Below are 14,376 nucleotides of genomic sequence, written 5' to 3'. Positions count from 1 at the left end.
TGCAAAAGGCACAATGTCGCCTTAAGTACAAGAATAGAGACTCTTCTTACAGTCGGTGCTTTGAGCATTCCCTGTCAGACCAGTATTAGTTTCCGATACACAACTGCAGGTTCAATGTATTCCTTGGACCTTCACACTGAAGATGAAATACAGAAATCGCATCGGAATGGAATACAAAAGGCCAACTGCCGCGTAAGTACAAGAATAGAGACTCTTCTTACAGTCAGTGCTTTCAGCATTCCCTGTGAGACCAGTATTAGTTTCCGATACACCACTGCAGGTTCAATGTAATCCTAGGACCTTCACATTGACAATGAAACACAGAAATCACATCGGAATTAAATACAAAAGGCACAATGTCGCCTTAAGTACAACTATAGAGACTCTTCTTACAGTCGGTGCTTTGAGCATTCCCTGTGAGACCAGTATTAGTTTCCGATACACCACTCCAGGTTCAATGTATTCCTTGGACATTCACATTGACGATGAAACACAGAAATCGCATCGGAATGAAATACAATAGGCGAACTGCCGCGTAAGTACAAGAATAGAGACTCTTCTTACTGTCGGTGCTTTCAGCATTCCCTGTGAGAACAGTATTAGTTTCCGATACACCTCAGCAGGTTCAATGTATTCCTAGGACCTTCACATTGACGATGAAACACAAAAATCGCATCTGAATTAAATACAAAAGGCACAATGTCGCCTTAAGTACATGAATAGAGACTCTTCTTACAGTCGGTGCTTTGAGCATTCCCTGTGAGGCCAGTATTAGTTTCCGATACACCACTCCAGGTTCAATGTATTTCTTGGACATTCACATTGACGATGAAACACAGAAATCGCATCAGAATGAAATACAAAAGGCAAACTGCCGCGTAAGTACAAGAATAAAGACTCTTCTTACATTCGGTGCTTTCGGCATTCCCTGTTAGACCAGTATTAGTTTCCGATACATCTCAGCAGGTTCAATGTATTCCTAGGACCTTCACATTGACGATGAAACACAGAAATCGTATCGGAATTAAATACAAAAGGCACAATGTCGCCTTAAGTACAAGAATAGAGACTCTTCTTACAGTCGGTCCTTTGAGCATTCCCTGTGAGACCAGAATTAGTTTCCGATACACCACTCCTGGTTTAATGTATTCCTTGGACCTTCACATTGACGATGAAACACAGAAATCGCATCGGAATGAAATACAAAAGGCAAACTGCCGCGTAAGAACAAGAATAGAGACACTTCTCGTAGTCGGTGCTTTCAGCATTCCCTGAGAGACCAGTATTAGTTTCCGATACACCTCAGCAGGTTCAATGTATTCCTGGGACCCTCACATTGACGACGAAACACAGAAATCGCATCGGAATTAAATACAAAAAGCGCAATGCCGCCTTAAGTACAAGAATAGAGACTCTTCTTACAGTCGGTGCTTTGAGCATTCCCTGTGAGACCAGTATTAGTTTCCGATACACCACTGCAGGTTCAATGTATTCCTTGGACCTTCACACTGACGATGAAACACAGAAATCGCATCGGAATTAAATACACAAGGCACAATGCCGCCTTAAGTACAAGAATAGAGACTCTTCTTACAGTCGGTGCTTTGAGCATTCCCTGTGAGACCAGAATTAGTTTCCGATACACCACTCCTGGTTCAATTTATTCCTTGGACCTTCACATTGACGATGAAACACAGAAATCGCATCGGAAAGAAATACAAAAGGCAAACTGCCGCGTAAGTACAAGAATAGAGACTCTTCTTACTATCGATGCTTTCAGCATTCCCTGTGAGACCAGTATTAGTTTCCGATACACCTCAGCAGGTTCAATGTATTCCTAGGACCTTCACATTGACGAAGAAACACAGAAATCGCATCGGAATTAAATACAAAAGCACAATGTCGCCTTAAGTACAAGAATAGAGACTCTTCTTACACTCGGTGCTTTGAGCATTCCCTGTGAGACCAGTATTAGTTTCCGATACATAACTGCAGGTTCAATGTATTCCTTGGACCTTCACATTGACGATGAAACACAGAAATCGCATCGGAATGAAATACGAAAGACAAACTGCCCCGTAAGTAGAAGAATAGACGGTCTTCTTGCAGTCGGTGCTTTCAGCATTCCCTGTGAGACCAGTATTAGTTTCCGATACACCTCAGCAGGTTCAGTGTATTCCTAGGACCTTCACATTGACGATGAAACACAGAAATCACATCGGAATTAAATACAAAAGGCACAATGTCGCCTTAAGTACAACAATAGAGACTCTTCTTACAGTCGGTGCTTTGAGCATTCCCTGTGAGACCAGTATTAGCTTCCGATACACCACCCCAGGTTCAATGTATTCCTTGGACATTCACATTGACGATGAAACACAGAAATCGCATCGGAATGAAATACAAAAGGCAAACTGCCGCGTAAGTACAAGAATAAAGACTCTTCTTACAGTCGGTGCTTTCGGCATTCCCTGTTAGACCAGTATTAGTTTCCGATACATCTCAGCAGGTTCAATGTATTCCTAGGACCTTCACATTGACGATGAAACACAGAAATCGTATCGGAATTAAATACAAAAGGCACAATGTCGCCTTAAGTACAAGAATAGAGACTCTTCTTACAGTCGGTCCTTTGAGCATTCCCTGTGAGACCAGAATTAGTTTCCGATACACCACTCCTGGTTTAATGTATTCCTTGGACCTTCACATTGACGATGAAACACAGAAATCGCATCGGAATGAAATACAAAAGGCAAACTGCCGCGTAAGAACAAGAATAGAGACACTTCTCGCAGTCGGTGCTTTCAGCATTCCCTGAGAGACCAGTATTAGTTTCCGATACACCTCAGCAGGTTCAATGTATTCCTGGGACCCTCACATTGACGAAGAAACACAGAAATCGCATCGGAATTAAATACAAATGGCACAATGTCGCCTTAAGTACAAGAATAGAGACTCTTCTTACACTCGGTGCTTTGAGCATTCCCTGTGAGACCAGTATTAGTTTCCGATACACAACTGCAGGTTCAATGTATTCCTTGGACCTTCACATTGACGAAGAAACACATAAATCGCATCGGAATGAAATACAAAAGGCAAACTGCCGCGTAAGTACAAGAATAGAGACTCTTCTTACAGTCGGTGCTTTCAGGATTCCTGTGAGACCAGTATTAGTTTCCAATACACCTCACCAGGTTCAATGTATTCCTAGGACCTTCACATTGACGACGAAACACAGAAATCGCATCGGAATTAAATACAAAAAGCGCAATGCCGCCTTAAGTACAAGAATAGAGACTCTTCTTACAGTCGGTGTTTGAGCATTCCCTGTGAGACCAGTATTAGTTTCCGATACACCACTGCAGGTTCAATGTATTCCTTGGACCTTCACACTGACGATGAAACACAGAAATCGCATCGGAATTAAATACACAAGGCACAATGCCGCCTTAAGTACAAGAATAGAGACTCTTCTTACAGTCGGTGCTTTGAGTATTCCCTGTGAGACCAGAATTAGTTTCCGATACACCACTCCTGGTTCAATGTATTCCTTGGACCTTCACATTGACGATGAAACACAGAAATCGCATCGGAAAGAAATACAAAAGGCAAACTGCCGCGTAAGTACAAGAATAGAGACTCTTCTTACAGTCGATGCTTTCAGCATTCCCTGTGAGACCAGTATTAGTTTCCGATACACCTCAGCAGGTTCAATGTATTCCTAGGACCTTCACATTGACGAAGAAACACAGAAATCGCATCGGAATTAAATACAAAGGCACAATGTCGCCTTAAGTACAAGAATAGAGACTCTTCTTACGGTCGGTGCTTTGAGCTTTCCCTGTGAGAACAGAATTAGTTTCCGATACACCACTCCAGGTTCAATGTATTCTTTGGACCTTCAAATTGACGATGAAACACAGAAATCGCATCGGAATTAAATACAAAAAGCGCAATGCCGCCTTAAGTACAAGAATAGAGACTCTTCTTACAGTCGGTGCTTTGAGCATTCCCTGTGAGACCAGAATTAGTTTCCGATACACCACTCCAGGTTCAATGTATTCCTAGGACCTTCACATTGACGATGAAACACAGAAATCGCATCGGAATTAAATACAAAATGCGCAATGCCGCCTTAAGTACTAGAATAGAGACTCTTCTTACAGTCGGTGCTTTGAGCATTCCCTGTGAGACCAGAATTAGTTTCCGATACACCACTCCAGGTTCAATGTATTCCTTGGACATTCACATTGACGATGAAACACAGAAATCGCATCGGAATGAAATACAAACGGCGAACTGCCGCGTAAGTACAAGAATAGAGACTCTTCTTACGGTCGGTGCTTTCAGGATTCCTGTGAGACCAGTATTAGTTTCCAATACACCTCAGCAGGTTCAATGTATTCCTAGGACCTTCACATTGACGATGAAACACAGAAATCGCATCGGAATTAAGTACAAAAAGCGCAATGGCGTCTTAAGTACAAGAATTGAGACTCTTCTTACAGTCGGTGCTTTGAGCATTCCCTGTGAGACCAGTATTAGTTTCCGATACACCACTCCAGGTTCAATGTATTTCTTGGACATTCACATTGACGATGAAACACAGAAATCGCATCAGAATGAAATACAAAAGGCAAACTGCCGCGTAAGTACAAGAATAAAGACTCTTCTTACAGTCGGTGCTTTCGGCATTCCTGTTAGACCAGTATTAGTTTCCGATACATCTCAGCAGGTTCAATGTATTCCTAGGACCTTCACATTGACGATGAAACACAGAAATCGTATCGGAATTAAATACAAAAGGCACAATGTCGCCTTAAGTACAAGAATAGAGACTCTTCTTACAGTCGGTCCTTTGAGCATTCCCTGTGAGACCAGAATTAGTTTCCGATCCACCACTCCTGGTTTAATGTATTCCTTGGACCTTCACATTGACGATGAAACACAGAAATCGCATCGGAATGAAATACAAAAGGCAAACTGCCGCGTAAGAACAAGAATTGAGACACTTCTCGCAGTCGGTGCTTTCAGCATTCCCTGAGAGACCAGTATTAGTTTCCGATACACCTCAGCAGGTTCAATGTATTCCTGGGACCCTCACATTGACGAAGAAACACAGAAATCGCATCGTAATTAAATACAAATGGCACAATGTCGCCTTAAGTACAAGAATAGAGACTCTTCTTACACTCGGTGCTTTGAGCATTCCCTGTGAGACCAGTATTAGTTTCCGATACACAACTGCAGGTTCAATGTATTCCTTGGTCCTTCACATTGAGGAAGAAACACATAAATCGCATCGGAATGAAATACAAAAGGCAAACTGCCGCGTAAGTACAAGAATAGAGACTCTTCTTACAGTCGGTACTTTGAGCATTCCCTGTGAGACCAGAATTAGTTTCCGATACACCACTCCTGGTTCAATGTATTCCTTGGACCTTCACATTGACGATGAAACACAGAAATCGCATCGGATAGAAATACAAAAGGCAAACTGCCGCGTAAGTACAAGAATAGAGACTCTTCTTACAGTCGATGCTTTCAGCAGTCCCTGTGAGACCAGTATTAGTTTCCGATACACCTCAGCAGGTTCAATGTATTCCTAGGACCTTCACATTGACGAAGAAACACAGAAATCGCATCGGAATTAAATACAAAGGCACAATGTCGCCTTAAGTACAAGAAGAGAGACTCTTCTTACACTCGGTGCTTTGAGCATTCCCTGTGAGACCAGTATTAGTTTCCGATACATAACTGCAGGTTCAATGTATTCCTTGGACCTTCACATTGACGATGAAACACAGAAATCGCATCGGAATGAAATACGAAAGACAAACTGCCCCGTAAGTAGAAGAATAGACGGTCTTCTTGCAGTCGGTGCTTTCAGCATTCCCTGTGAGACCAGTATTAGTTTCCGATACACCTCAGCAGGTTCAGTGTATTCGTAGGACCTTCACATTGACGATGAAACACAGAAATCACATCGGAATTAAATACAAAAGGCACAATGTCGCCTTAAGTACAACAATAGAGACTCTTCTTACAGTCGGTGCTTTGAGCATTCCCTGTGAGACCAGTATTAGCTTCCGATACACCACCCCAGGTTCAATGTATTCCTTGGACATTCACATTGACGATGAAACACAGAAATCGCATCGGAATGAAATACAAAAGGCGAACTGCCGCGTAAGTACAAGAATAGAGACTCTTCTTACTGTCGGTGTTTTCAGCATTCCCCGTGAGACCTGCATTAGTTTCCGATGCACCTCAGCAGGTTCAATGTATTCCTAGGACCTTCACATTGACGATAAAACACAGAAATCGCATCGGAATTAAATACAAAATGCGCAATGCCGCCTTAAGTACTAGAATAGAGACTCTTCTTACTGTCGGTGCTTTGAGCTTTCCCTGTGAGAACAGAATTAGTTTCCGATACACCACTCCAGGTTCAATGTATTCCTTGGACCTTCAAATTGACGATGAAACACAGAAATCGCATCGGAATTAAATACAAAAAGCGCAATGCCGCCTTAAGTACAAGAATAGAGACTCTTCTTACAGTCGGTGCTTTGAGCATTTCCTGTGAGACCAGAATTAGTTTCCGATACACCACTCCAGGTTCAATGTATTCCTAGGACCTTCACATTGACGATGAAACACAGAAATCGCATCGGAATTAAATACAAAATGCGCAATGCCGCCTTAAGTACTAGAATAGAGACTCTTCTTACAGTCGGTGCTTTGAGCATTCCCTGTGAGACCAGAATTAGTTTCCGATACACCACTCCAGGTTCAATGTATTCCTTGGACATTCACATTGACGATGAAACACAGAAATCGCATCGGAATGAAATACAAACGGCGAACTGCCGCGTAAGTACAAGAATAGAGACTCTTCTTACAGTCGGTGCTTTCAGGATTCCTGTGAGACCAGTATTAGTTTCCAATACACCTCAGCAGGTTCAATGTATTCCTAGGACCTTCACATTGACGATGAAACACAGAAATCGCATCGGAATTAAATACAAAAAGCGCAATGCCGTCTTAACTACAAGAATTGAGACTCTTCTTACAGTCGGTGCTTTGAGCATTCCCTGTGAGACCAGTATTAGTTTCCGATACACCACTCCAAGTTCAATGTATTTCTTGGACATTCACATTGACGATGAAACACAGAAATCGCATCGGAATGAAATACAAAAGGCAAACTGCCGCGTAAGTACAAGAATAAAGACTCTTCTTACAGTCGGTGCTTTCGGCATTCCCTGTGAGACCAGTATTAGTTTCCGATACATCTCAGCAGGTTCAATGTATTCCTAGGACCTTCACATTGACGATGAAACACAGAAATCGTATCGGAATTAAATACAAAAGGCACAATGTCGCCTTAAGAACAAGAATAGAGACTCTTCTTACAGTCGGTCCTTTGAGCATTCCCTGTGAGACCAGAATTAGTTTCCGATACACCACTCCTGGTTCAATGTATTCCTTGGACCTTCACATTGACGATGAAACACAGAAATCGCATCGGAATGAAATACAAAAGGCAAACTGCCGCGTAAGAACAAGAATAGAGACTCTTCTCGCAGTCGGTGCTTTCAGCATTCCCTGTGAGACCAGTATTAGTTTCCGATACACCTCAGCAGGTTCAATGTATTCCTGGGACCCTCACATTGACGAAGAAACACAGAAATCGCAACGGAATTAAATACAAATGGCACAATGTCGCCTTAAGTACAAGAATAGAGACTCTTCTTACACTCGGTGCTTTGAGCATTCCCTGTGAGACCAGTATTAGTTTCCGATACACAACTGCAGGTTCAATGTATTCCTTGGACCTTCACATTGACGATGAAACACATAAATCGCATCGGAATGAAATACAAAAGGCAAACTGCCGCGTAAGTACAAGAATAGAGACTCTTCTTACAGTCGGTGCTTTCAGGATTCCTGTGAGACCAGTATTAGTTTCCAATACACCTCACCAGGTTCAATGTATTCCTAGGACCTTCACATTGACGATGAAACACAGAAATCCCATCGGAATTAAATACAAAAAGCGCAATGCCGCCTTAAGTACAAGAATAGAGACTCTTCTTACAGTCGGTGCTTTGAGCATTCCCTGTGAGACCAGTATTAGTTTCCGATACACCACTGCAGGTTCAATGTATTCCTTGGACCTTCACATTGACGATGAAACACAGAAATCGCATCGGAATTAAATACACAAGGCACAATGCCGCTTTAAGTACAAGAATAGACACTCTTCTTACAGTCGGTGCTTTGAGCATTCCCTGTGAGACCAGAATTAGTTTCCGATACACCACTCCAGGTTCAATGTATTCCTTGAACCTTCACATTGACGATGAAACACAGAAATCGCATCGGAATGAAATACAAAAGGCATACTGCCGCGTAAGTACAAGAATAGAGACTCTTCTTACAGTCGGTGCTTTCAGCATTCCCTGTGAGACCAGTATTAGTTTCGGATACACCTCAGCAGGTTCTATGTATTCCTAGGACCTTCACATTGACGAAGAAACACAGAAATCGCATCGGAATTAAATACAAAAGGCACAATGTCGTCTTAAGTACAAGAATAGAGACTCTTCTTACACTCGGTGCTTTGAGCATTCCCTGTGAGACCAGTATTAGTTTCCGATACATAACTGCAGGTTCAATGTATTCCTTGGACCTTCACATTGACGATGAAACACACAAATCGCGTCGGAATGAAATACAAAAGACAAACTGCCGCGTAAGTAGAAGAATAGACGCTCTTCTTGCAGTCGGTGCTTACAGCATTCCCTGTGAGACCAGTATTAGTTTCCGATAGACCTCAGCAGGTTCAATGTATTCCTAGGACCTTCACATTGACGATGAAACACAGAAATCGCATCGGAATTAAATACAAAAGGCACAATGTCGCCCTAAGTACAACAATAGAGACTCTTCTTACACTCGGTGCTTTGAGCATTCGCTATTAGACCAGTATTAGTTTCCGATACACCACTGCAGGTTCAATTTATTCCTTGGAACTTCACATTGACGATAAAACACAGAAATCGCATCAGAATGAAATACAAAAGGCAAACTGCCGCGTAAGTACAAGAATAAAGACTCTTCTTACAGTCGGTGCTTTCAGCATTCCCTGTGAGACCAGTATTAGTTTCCGATACACCTCAGCAGGTTCAATGTATTCCTAGGACCTTCACATTGACGATGAAACACAGAAATCGCATCGGAATTAAATACAAAACGCGCAATGCCGCCTTAAGTACAAGAATAGAGACTCTCCTTACAGTCGGTGCTTTGAGCATTCCCTGTGAGACCAGTATTAGTTTCCGATACACCACTCCAGGTTCAATGTAATCCTTCGACATTCACATTGACGATGAAACACAGAAATCGCATCTTAATGAAATAGAAAAGGCGACCTGCCGCGTAAGTACAAGAATAGAGACTCTTCTTATAGTCGTGCTTTGAGCATTCCCTGTGAGACCAGTATTAGTTTCCGATACAACACTCCAGGTTCAATGTATTCCTTGGACCTTCACATTGACGATGAAACACAGAAATCGCATCGGAATGGAATACAAAAGGCAAACTGCCGCGTAAGTACAAGAATAGAGACTCTTCTTACAGTCGGTGCTTTCAGCATTCCCTGTGAGACCAGTATTAGTTTCCGATACACCTCAGTAGGTTCAATGTATTCCTAGGACCTTCACATTGACGATGAAACACAGAAATCGCATCGGAATTAAATACAAAAGGCACAATGTCGCCTTAAGTACAAGAATAGAGACTCTTCTTACAGTCGGTGCTTTGAGCATTCCCTGTGAGACCAGAATTAGTATCCGATACACCTCAGCAGGTTCAATGTATTCCTGGGACCTTCACATTGACGAAGAACAACAGAAATCGCATCGGAATTAAATACAAAAGGCACAAAGTCTCCTTAAGTACAAGAATAGGGACTCTTCTTACACTCGGTGCTTTGAGCATTCCCTGTCAGACCAGTATTAGTTTCCGATACACCACTGCAGGTTCAATGTAATCCTAGGACCTTCACATTGACGATGAAACACAGATATCACATCGGAATTAAATACAGAAGGCACAATGTCGCCTTAAGTACAACAATAGAGACTCTTCTTACAGTCGGTGCTTTGAGTATTCCCTGTGAGACCAGTATTAGCTTCCGATACACCACCCCAGGTTCAATGTATTCCTTGGACATTCACATTGACGATGAAACACAGAAATCGCATCGGAATGAAATACAAATGGCGAACTGCCGCGTAAGTACAAGAATAGAGACTCTTCTTACTGTCGGTGTTTTCAGCATTCCCCGTGAGACCAGTATTAGTTTCCGATACACCTCAGCAGGTTCAATGTATTCCTAGGACCTTCACATTGACGATGAAACACAGAAATCGCATCGGAATTAAATACAAAACGCGCAATGCCGCCTTAAGTACAAGAATAGAGACTCTTCTTACAGTCGGTGCTTTGAGCATTCCCTGTGAGACCAGTATTAGTTTCCGATACACCACTCCAGGTTCAATGTAATCCTTCGACATTCACATTGACGATGAAACACAGAAATCGCATCGGAATGAAATACAAAAGGCGACCTGCCGCGTAGGTACAAGAATAGAGACTCTTCTTATAGTCGTTGCTTTGAGCATTCCCTGTGAGACCAGTATTAGTTTCCGATACAACACTCCAGGTTCAATGTATTCCTTGGACCTTCACATTGACGATGAAACACAGAAATCGCATCGGAATGGAATACAAAAGGCAAACTGCCGCGTAAGTACAAGAATAGAGACTCTTCTTACAGTCGGTGCTTTCAGCATTCCCTGTGAGACCAGTATTAGTTTCCGATACACCTCAGTAGGTTCAATGTATTCCTAGGACCTTCACATTGACGATGAAACACAGAAATCGCATCGGAATTAAATACAAAAGGCACAATGTCGCCTTAAGTACAAGAATAGAGACTCTTCTTACAGTCGGTGCTTTGAGCATTCCCTGTGAGACCAGAATTAGTTTCCGATACACCTCAGCAGGTTCAATGTACCCCTGGGACCTTCACATTGACGAAGAAACACAGAAATCGCATCGGAATTAAATACAAAAGGCACAATGTCTCCTTAAGTACAAGAATAGGGACTCTTCTTACACTCGGTGCTTTGAGCATTCCCTGTCAGACCAGTATTAGTTTCCGATACACCACTGCAGGTTCAATGTAATCCTAGGACCTTCACATTGACGATGAAACACAGAAATCACATCGGAATTAAATACAGAAGGCACAATGTCGCCTTAAGTACAACAATAGAGACTCTTCTTACAGTCGGTGCTTTGAGCATTCCCTGTGAGACCAGTATTAGCTTCCGATACACCACCCCAGGTTCAATGTATTCCTTGGACATTCACATTGACGATGAAACACAGAAATCGCATCGGAATGAAATACAAATGGCGAACTGCCGCGTAAGTACAAGAATAGAGACTCTTCTTACTGTCGGTGTTTTCAGCATTCCCCGTGAGACCAGTATTAGTTTCCGATACACCTCAGCAGGTTCAATGTATTCCTAGGACCTTCACATTGACGATAAAACACAGAAATCGCATCGGAATTAAATACAAAAAGCGCAATGCCGCCTTAAGTACAAGAATAGAGACTCTTCTTACAGTCGGTGCTTTGAGCATTCCCTGTGAGACCAGAATTAGTTTCCGATACACCACTCCAGGTTCAATGTATTCCTAGGACCTTCACATTGACGATGAAACACAGAAATCGCATCGGAATTAAATACAAAATGCGCAATGCCGCCTTAAGTACTAGAATAGAGACTCTTCTTACAGTCGGTGCTTTGAGCATTCCCTGTGACACCAGAATTAGTTTCCGATACACCACTCCAGGTTCAATGTATTCCTTGGACATTCAAATTGACGATGAAACACAGAAATCGCATCGGAATGAAATACAAACGGCAAACTGCCGCGTAAGTACAAGAATAGAGACTCTTCTTACAGTCGGTGCTTTCAGGATTCCTGTGAGACCAGTATTAGTTTCCAATACACCTCAGCAGGTTCAATGTATTCCTAGGACCTTCACATTGACGATGAAACACAGAAATCGCATCGGAATTAAATACAAAAAGCGCAATGCCGCCTTAAGTACAAGAATAGAGACTCTTCTTACAGTCGGTGCTTTGAGCATTCCCTGTGAGACCAGTATTAGTTTCCGATACACCACTGCAGGTTCAATGTATTCCTTGGACCTTCACATTGACGATGAAACACAGAAATCGCATCGGAATTAAATACACAAGGCACAATGCCGCTTTAAGTACAATAATAGAGACTCTTCTTACAGTCGGTGCTTTGAGCATTCCCTGTGAGACCAGAATTAGTTTCCGATACACCACTCCAGGTTCAATGTATTCCTTGGACCTTCACATTGACGATGAAACACAGAAATCGCATCGGAATGAAATACAAAAGTCAAACTGCCGCGTAAGTACAAGAATAGAGACTCTTCTTACAGTCGGTGCTTTCAGCATTCCCTGTGAGACCAGTATTAATTTCCGATACACCTCAGCCGGTTCAATGTATTCCTAGGACCTTCACATTGACGAAGAAATACAGAAATCGCATCGGAATTAAATATAAAAGGCACAATGTCGCCTTAAGTACAAGAATAGAGACTCTTCTTACACTCGGTGCTTTGAGCATTCCCTGTGAGACCAGTATTAGTTTCCGATACATAACTGCAGGTTCAATGTATTCCTTGGACATTCACATTGACGATGAAACACAGAAATCGCATCGGAATGAAATACAAAAGACAAACTGCCGCGTAAGTAGAAGAATAGACGGTCTTCTTGCAGTCGGTGCTTTCAGCATTCCCTGTGAGACCATTATTAGTTTCCGATACACCTCAGCAGGTTCAATGTATTCCTAGGACCTTCACGTTGACGATGAAACACAGAAATCGCATCGGAATTAAATACAAAAGGCACAATGTCGCCTTAAGTACAACAATAGAGACTCTTCTTACACTCGGTGCTTTGAGCATTCCCTGTCAGACCAGTATTAGTTTCCGATACACCACTGCAGGTTCAATGTATTCCTTGGACGTTCACATTGACGATGAAACACAGAAATCGCATCGGAATGAAATACAAAAGGCAAACTGCCGCGTAAGTACAAGAATAAAGACTCTTCTTACAGTCGGTGCTTTCAGCATTCCCTGCGAGACCAGTATTAGTTTCCGATACACCTCAGCAGGTTCAATGTATTCCTAGGAACTTCACATTGACGATGAAACACAGAAATCGCATCGGAATTAAATACAAAAGGCGCAATGCCGCCTTAAGTACAAGAATAGGGACACTTCTTATAGTCGGTGCTTTGAGCATTCCCTGTGAGACCAGAATTAGTTTCCGATACACCACTCCAGGTTCAATATATTCCTTGGACATTCACATTGACGATGAAACACAGAAATCGCATCGGAATGAAATATAAAAGGCAAACTGCCGCGTAGGTACAAGAATAGAGACTCTTCTTACAGTCGGTGCTTTCAGCATTCCCTGTGAGACCAGTATTAGTTTCCGATACATCTCAGCAGGATCAATGTAGTCCTACGTCCTTCACATTGACGATGAAACACAGAATTCGCATCGGAATTAAATACAAAAGTCTCAATGACGCCTTAAGTACAAGAATAGAGACTCTTCTTACAGTCGGTGCTTTGAGCATTCCCTGTGAGACCAGTATTAGTTTCCGATACACCACTCCAGGTTCAATGTAATCCTTCGACATTCACATTGACGATGAAACACAGAAATCGCATCGGAATGAAATACAAAAGGCGACCTGCCGCGTAAGTACAAGAATAGAGACTCTTCTTATAGTCGGTGCTTTGAGCATTCCCTGTGAGACCAGTATTAGTTTCCGATACACCACTCCAGGTTCTATGTATTCCTTGGACCTTCACATTGACGATGAAACACAGAAATCGCATCGGAATGGAATACAAAAGGCAAACTGCCGCGTAAGTACAAGAATAGAGACTCTTCTTACAGTCGGTGCTTTCAGCATTCCCTGTGAGACCAGTATTAGTTTCCGATACACCTCAGCAGGTTCAATGTATTCCTATTACCTTCCCATTGACGATGAAACACAGAAATCGCATCGGAATTAAATACAAAAGGCACAATGTCGTCTTAAGTACAAGAACAGAGACTCTTCTTACAGTCGGTGCTTTGAGCATTCCCTGTGAGACCAGAATTAGTTTCCGATACATCTCAGCAGGTTCAATATATTCCTGGGACCTTCACATTGACGAAGAAA

This window comes from Schistocerca piceifrons, unplaced genomic scaffold (assembly GCF_021461385.2).
Source record: "Schistocerca piceifrons isolate TAMUIC-IGC-003096 unplaced genomic scaffold, iqSchPice1.1 HiC_scaffold_1676, whole genome shotgun sequence".
NCBI classification, from domain to species: Eukaryota; Metazoa; Arthropoda; class Insecta; order Orthoptera; family Acrididae; genus Schistocerca; species Schistocerca piceifrons.
Note: the sequence above shows the minus strand (reverse complement) of the source record.